Source organism: Silene latifolia, chromosome 4 (genome assembly GCF_048544455.1).
Source record: "Silene latifolia isolate original U9 population chromosome 4, ASM4854445v1, whole genome shotgun sequence".
NCBI lineage: Eukaryota > Viridiplantae > Streptophyta > Magnoliopsida > Caryophyllales > Caryophyllaceae > Silene > Silene latifolia.
The window spans coordinates 56211888-56217856 of NC_133529.1; the positions used below are offsets into that span (position 1 = coordinate 56211888).

Sequence of the window (5969 nt, forward strand, 5' to 3'; positions counted from 1 at the left end):
TCGTTCTGAAAAGTGTATTTTTGTAGGCTACCTTAAGGAAACTTGTGGATATTACTTCTACAATAGTAACGAGAACAAAGTGTTTGTGGCTCGTGAAGCTGTCTTTTTAGAAAAAGAATTTATTTCTAGAAGACAGAGTGGGAGAAAATTTAAACTTGACGGAGTTCAAGAGCCACAAACTGATATGACAATACAGGAATATGTTCCTTCTACGTCTGAATCGGTTATTGTTCCTTCTGAACCTAGGAGGTCAGAAAGGGTTAGCCGCCAGCCTGATAGATACCTTGGTATTATCGAGGAAGATGGTGACTATGAGGTTTTACTTTTAGAAAGTGATGAACCCAAAACCTATAAAGCAACTATTATGAGTTCTGACTCTAAGCTATGGCTCGAAGCCATGCAATCCGAAATGGATTCCATGTACGATAATCAGGTATGGGACCTGGTTGAATTACCTAAAGATGTTCGACCTCTTCAGTGTCAGTGGATATTCAAGATTAAAATCGGCATGGATGGACATAAAGATGTCTACAAAGCTAGATTGGTTGCACACGGTTTCACTCAGGTTCATGGTTTACACTATGATGAAACTTTTGCACCAGTTGCTATGCTTAGATCTGTTCGGATAATGTTAGCGATTGCTGCATTTCATGATTATGAGATATGGCAAATGGATGTCAAAACCGCTTTCTGAACGGGTTTTGGAAGAGGAAGTGTTCATGACACAACCTGAGGGTTTTGTGGATCCTAAAAATCCTAACAAAGTATGCAAACTTAAGAGATCCATTTATGGTCTTAAGCAAGCGTCAAGGAGTTGGAATCATCGTTTTGATCATGTTATTAAACAGAATGGTTTTTCTCGAAGTGTTGAGGAACCATGTTTATACATGAAGTTTAGTGGGAGTAAAGTTGTTTTCTTACTTCTTTATGCGGACGACATATTACTCATTGGGAATGATGTAGATATGCTTGCTTCTGTTAAGAAGTGGTTGGGAAATCACTTCCAAATGAAAGATTTGGGAGAAGCTCAGTGCATCTTGGGTATCCGGATCTATAGGGATAGATCCAAAAGGATATTAGCATTGAGTCAAGAAGCATATATCGATAAGATTCTTGACCGATTCAATATGAAAAACTCCAAGAGAGGTTTTCTACCTATGGGTAGTGGGATCACTTTGAGTAAGTCATAGTGTCCTACTGAGCCTAAGGATATTGAACGCATGAAATCGATTCCCTATGCTTCCGCTGTTGGATCGATCATGTATGTTATGATGTGTTCTCGTCCTGATGTCTCGTATGCTTTGAGTATGACGAGTCGTTTTCAGAAAACTCCAGGTGAGAGTCACTGGATAGCCGTCAAGAATATTCTCAAGTACTTGAGAATGACTAAAGATTCATTCTTAGTGTTTGGAGGAGAATCTGAATTACGTGTAAGAGGTTATACGGATGCCAGTTTCCAAACCGATAGGGATGATTTGAAATCCCAAGCTGGTTTTGTCTTTTTGTTGAACGAAGGGCGTTTTCTTTGGAGAAGTTTCAAAGAGTCGTCAGGATTGCTGATTCTACAACGGAAGCCGAGAGTACATTGCGGCCTACGAAGGCGCAAAGGAAGTGTTTGGATTAGGCAATTTTAGAGGGACCGAAAGTAGTTCCGACCGCCGAGGATCCTATCACTTTGTATTGTGATAATAGTGGGGCTATTTTTCAAGCAAAAGAGCCCAAGTCTAGTAACAAGTCTAGGCATGTACTTAGGAAATTTCATGTAATTAGAGATTTAATCGAAAGGAAAGAAATTACAGTTTGTAAGGTTGGGACGGTGACAACATCGCCGATCCTTTAACCAAGCCATTGTCTCAAGCTAAACATGATAGTCATGTAGTTTCGATGGGGTTGAGACGAATGCCGAATCGTTGTAAATTATATGATATGTAATAATCAAAATATTGTATTTATTATTTCATATATGATAAGTTGCATTTATCGTTATATTCGATTTTATGTCGAATTTATATACTTTGTTTTCTCCAAATAGGTTGTAAAGACAATGTCGAACCCTATTAAGTGAACTGGATTAACATTGTATTTTGTCCCTAGTTACTTAATGAGGTGACGTCTCGGAGTGACTAGATTGTAAGGCGATAGATGACAGGTTCGACTGTCATATGGTCATAGTGATGACTGGTCGATTACATAGGCAAATTGTGAGACAATTTGTCGGACAATGACCGTTTATAGAGTCCTTTTGTTGCTAGGTCGTGGCGAGGACTTCTATTTATTCCTTCGAGTCAATTCTTTAGACTGGTGACTATTTGTCCGAGTTGGTACGGTTTTCCGGTGGCTTTGGTTTTTGTTCTAGGTCGCACCGTAAAAGGAGGCCGATGAGCATTTCTTTGGGTCATTGTGATCAGATCGAACGAAGAAAATAGGTCAACAGGATTGTCCTTTTATGTCATTTTTTAACTCAAGGCCACTCGAGGAGAGATGGCGTGAATGCGTGGCCACGCTCGGATGCGATCTATAGTAGATTATCCGTCAGGACGGTCATTCTCCGATTAAGGAAACCACTTTATGATATGATCACGTGCAAGAACGACCTGAAAGACATCTTGCATTGAGTGGGAGATATTATTGGACAAGAGAATTGGTAACGCACACTTGTGTCAGACAAGTGGGAGATTGTTGGAGTAGTGTCCTCCACAATGAGTGCGTTTACATATTAAATCTCGTAAAAGGAATATCGGGGATTTATTTTATTTATTTGTCAGCTGATCGTCGTTAATCGGTAATGATTAGCTGACTAGAGTTTGACATTACTGTCGTGTGACGGCGGTGATCAGCTGATCCTTTTAGGTCACACCTATAGGATGACGCCCAAATAGAATAAATTAATTGTTTGTATGAGATACGAGATAATTAATTCCTTGTATTATTTGACTTTTAGTTAGTCACATAAATGTATTATTTGATGACGGGTTACGAACTCGGGACAAAGAGATTTATTATTTAATTATGAGATATTTAAATAATAAATGATTAGAATTTATTAATTAATTGTTAATTAATTAATTTTATACGATATGTGTATATGTTTTGAAGTAGAATCAATTAGCTATTATATTTTACAAGAGGTTGTAAAATTCGCTAAATGGGTTAATATTGAGACATTGTATGTTGATAATATGGTCTTATGATTACTTAATAGTTAAGTAGTCATTGGTAGTTAATTTATATTATTTAAGGGTTAAATAATTAAATTAATATTTAATTATGTAAGATAATTAAATATAAGACTTATAAGCATTTGTGAGGCAAATGTCGAAAACCGAAATCGACCATAAGTAGTCCACATGTTTCGGTTTTTATGAGGACATAAAAGTGTCCTTTGTAGTGGATTTTCCACTAAGGATTGTTCCCTTATTTTTGCTATAAATACCCCATTATTCACTTCATTTCCTTGGTTGGAAAAATTTGAAGTAAAATTGGTCCAATTTTAAGCCTAAAACTGTTAGCCCTCTCTTCCTTAAGAGACCAATTTTCCTTCTTATTTTCTTCATCTTATTCATCTAAAAACACATATAATTATCTACTAATAATATTATCATAGTAATAATATTTATTAGTACATCAAATATATTACAAACAAGGATTACTACTATTTTTACCTAGTTAGTAATATAGTAGTTTTTGGGTTGATTCTTGGGTGTATCCTTAGGAGACCATCTTTTTGGTGGTTAGTTGTCTTGGAGGATCATCCATTTTCATAGCTCAAGAACAACATCAAGGAAGGAGTCCTTGAGTTGTGCCCTTAACTTACCTTATACAATGTAAGGATTTTCTTGTCTTAAGATGGTTTAATACCATCTTTTATACTTTTTATTTGCATGCATGTAGATTTAGACCACTTTATATTAATTTGTAATTTTAATATCATAAGATGAGTATTAATTTGGTCTAAATAACTAACAACCTTTACTTGCCTCTTTACTAATTGTAGAGTTGTTTGTGAAGTTATAAATTGTGTTTTGGTCTAGGTGCTCCTAACGACAAGTTACCGAAAAGATATAGTCTGACCAAAAATGGCGCCGTTGCCGGGGACGGTCTTAACTTGATTTAGATTTTCATATATTGTTATTAGTTGTGTCTTTCTTTGCCTTGGGGAAGTAAAACTCCTCAAGGTTTGTTCTAATTGTTTTCGAGTTGTTTGATATTTTGCATGTCTAGAAGGTCATAAGGTGATTTGTTACCTTTTGATCGTGAAATTGAAAGAACTTTGACAACCAATAGAAGACTTGCTAGGAGAACTTTGAGAGGTGTTAGTGAGGTTATTCAACCAACTATTGAGTTCATCAACCCTTTTGCAAGAGAAGGTGAAGAGAACCCAACACAAAATACAACACAAAATCAACCCACAATGCCTAAGTTTTCATCACATTCCGTACCCACCGAGGAGAACCTACCCAATGGTACTCCCACACCACAACATCTAACCGAAAATTTTATTGCCAAATCCGCATTTATCCAATTAGTTGAAAGAAGCCAATTTGGGGGGATGCCTAGTGAAGACCCTCACTCTCATATGGAGGCTTTTTGCGATTATTGTGATGCGATTTCTCAAACCGGTGTAACTCAAGACCAAATTCGATGGGTCTTATTTCCTTTTTCTCTAATTGGCACCGCAAAACAACGGTTGAAAAGCCTTGATAAGGCCACTCTCGGAATTGATTCTTGGAAAAAGTTGGCTCTAGCTTTCTACAAAAAGTTCTATCCACCGGAAAAGACTAACATGCTAAGAGCTCAAATTACGGGTTTTAAGCAAAGGGATGAAGAATCTTTGTATGAAGCTTGGGAGCGATTCAAGGGAATTTGTCGCTCATGTCCTCACCATGGACTTAGCGAGTGGTTCTTGGTACAACAATTTTGGAACGGTCTATATGAAGATTCAAGGCACATTCTCAACATAGGATCAAATGGAATGTTCACCGAAGTTGATGACAATCAAACTTGGAACAAAATTGAGGAAATGGCGGTCCATAACTCACAATATAGTAGACCTCGCAAGGCTACTAGAGGAGGAAAGCATGAAGTGGACTCCGTTACTCAATTGGGTGCTCAACTTAGTGCTCACATTGATACCATCAATTTGAAGTTTGAAAAAGCTATGGCTAGACTTGAAGAAGCCTCAAAATCACCAAAGCATCATGTTAATGCCATGACGGCATCTTCATCAATCCCAAGTGGGATATGTTAGAATTGTGGAACTTTGGGACATGACCCAAGTGAATGTAGCGGAACAAATGAACAAGTGAATGCTTTCCAAGCATACAAGAGTGGTACCCCTTATTCCAACTATTACAATGAAAACACCAAGTTCCATCCAAATCTCTCATACAAAAGCCAAAATGTTCAAAACCCTCAAACAACATACACCCCACCTCCCATGAGAAACCAAAATCAAAGACCCTTTTACAACCAAAACCAAGGTTACCAAAATCAATCTCCATACAATCAACAAAATGACCATGGTTTTGATGTTCAAAAAGCGGTCCTTCAAATTCAAAAGAATCAACAAGAGTTTTTCACTCAAATGCAAAAGGATAGTCAAGCAAAGGAAACCACCATCAACAACATCCTAGCTCACACCAAAATGTTGGAAACCCAATTGACTCAACTAGCATCTTCAAGCTCACAAAGACAAAAGGGGCAATTACCACCTCAAAGTAATCCCCCGAGACATGAAACGGTTAGTGCCATTCACTTGAGAAGTGGTACAAGGTATGAAGCACCGAAGAAGCAAGTTGAGGATAAAGTTGTGGAAGCTAGTGACAAAGAAGAAATTGTGCAAAACTCCAAGGATGGAGAACCATCAAAAGAAGAAATTTCAAGGAAAAATGAAGACAAGGTCAAGGAGAAGGAGCCCATTGTGATTAGACTTCCTTTTCCAAGTCGTCAAGCCAAGCCCAAATTTGATG

General features: G+C 37.5%; 1 non-coding gene across 1 annotated transcript; it reads right to left on the bottom strand.

Moving 5' to 3' along the window:
- Positions 1-4783: 4783 nt before the first annotated feature.
- Positions 4784-4890, bottom strand: LOC141654206 (small nucleolar RNA R71). The gene has a single exon (XR_012547770.1). It is a non-coding gene; the product is annotated as a small nucleolar RNA R71 (small nucleolar RNA).
- Positions 4891-5969: the final 1079 nt, after the last annotated feature.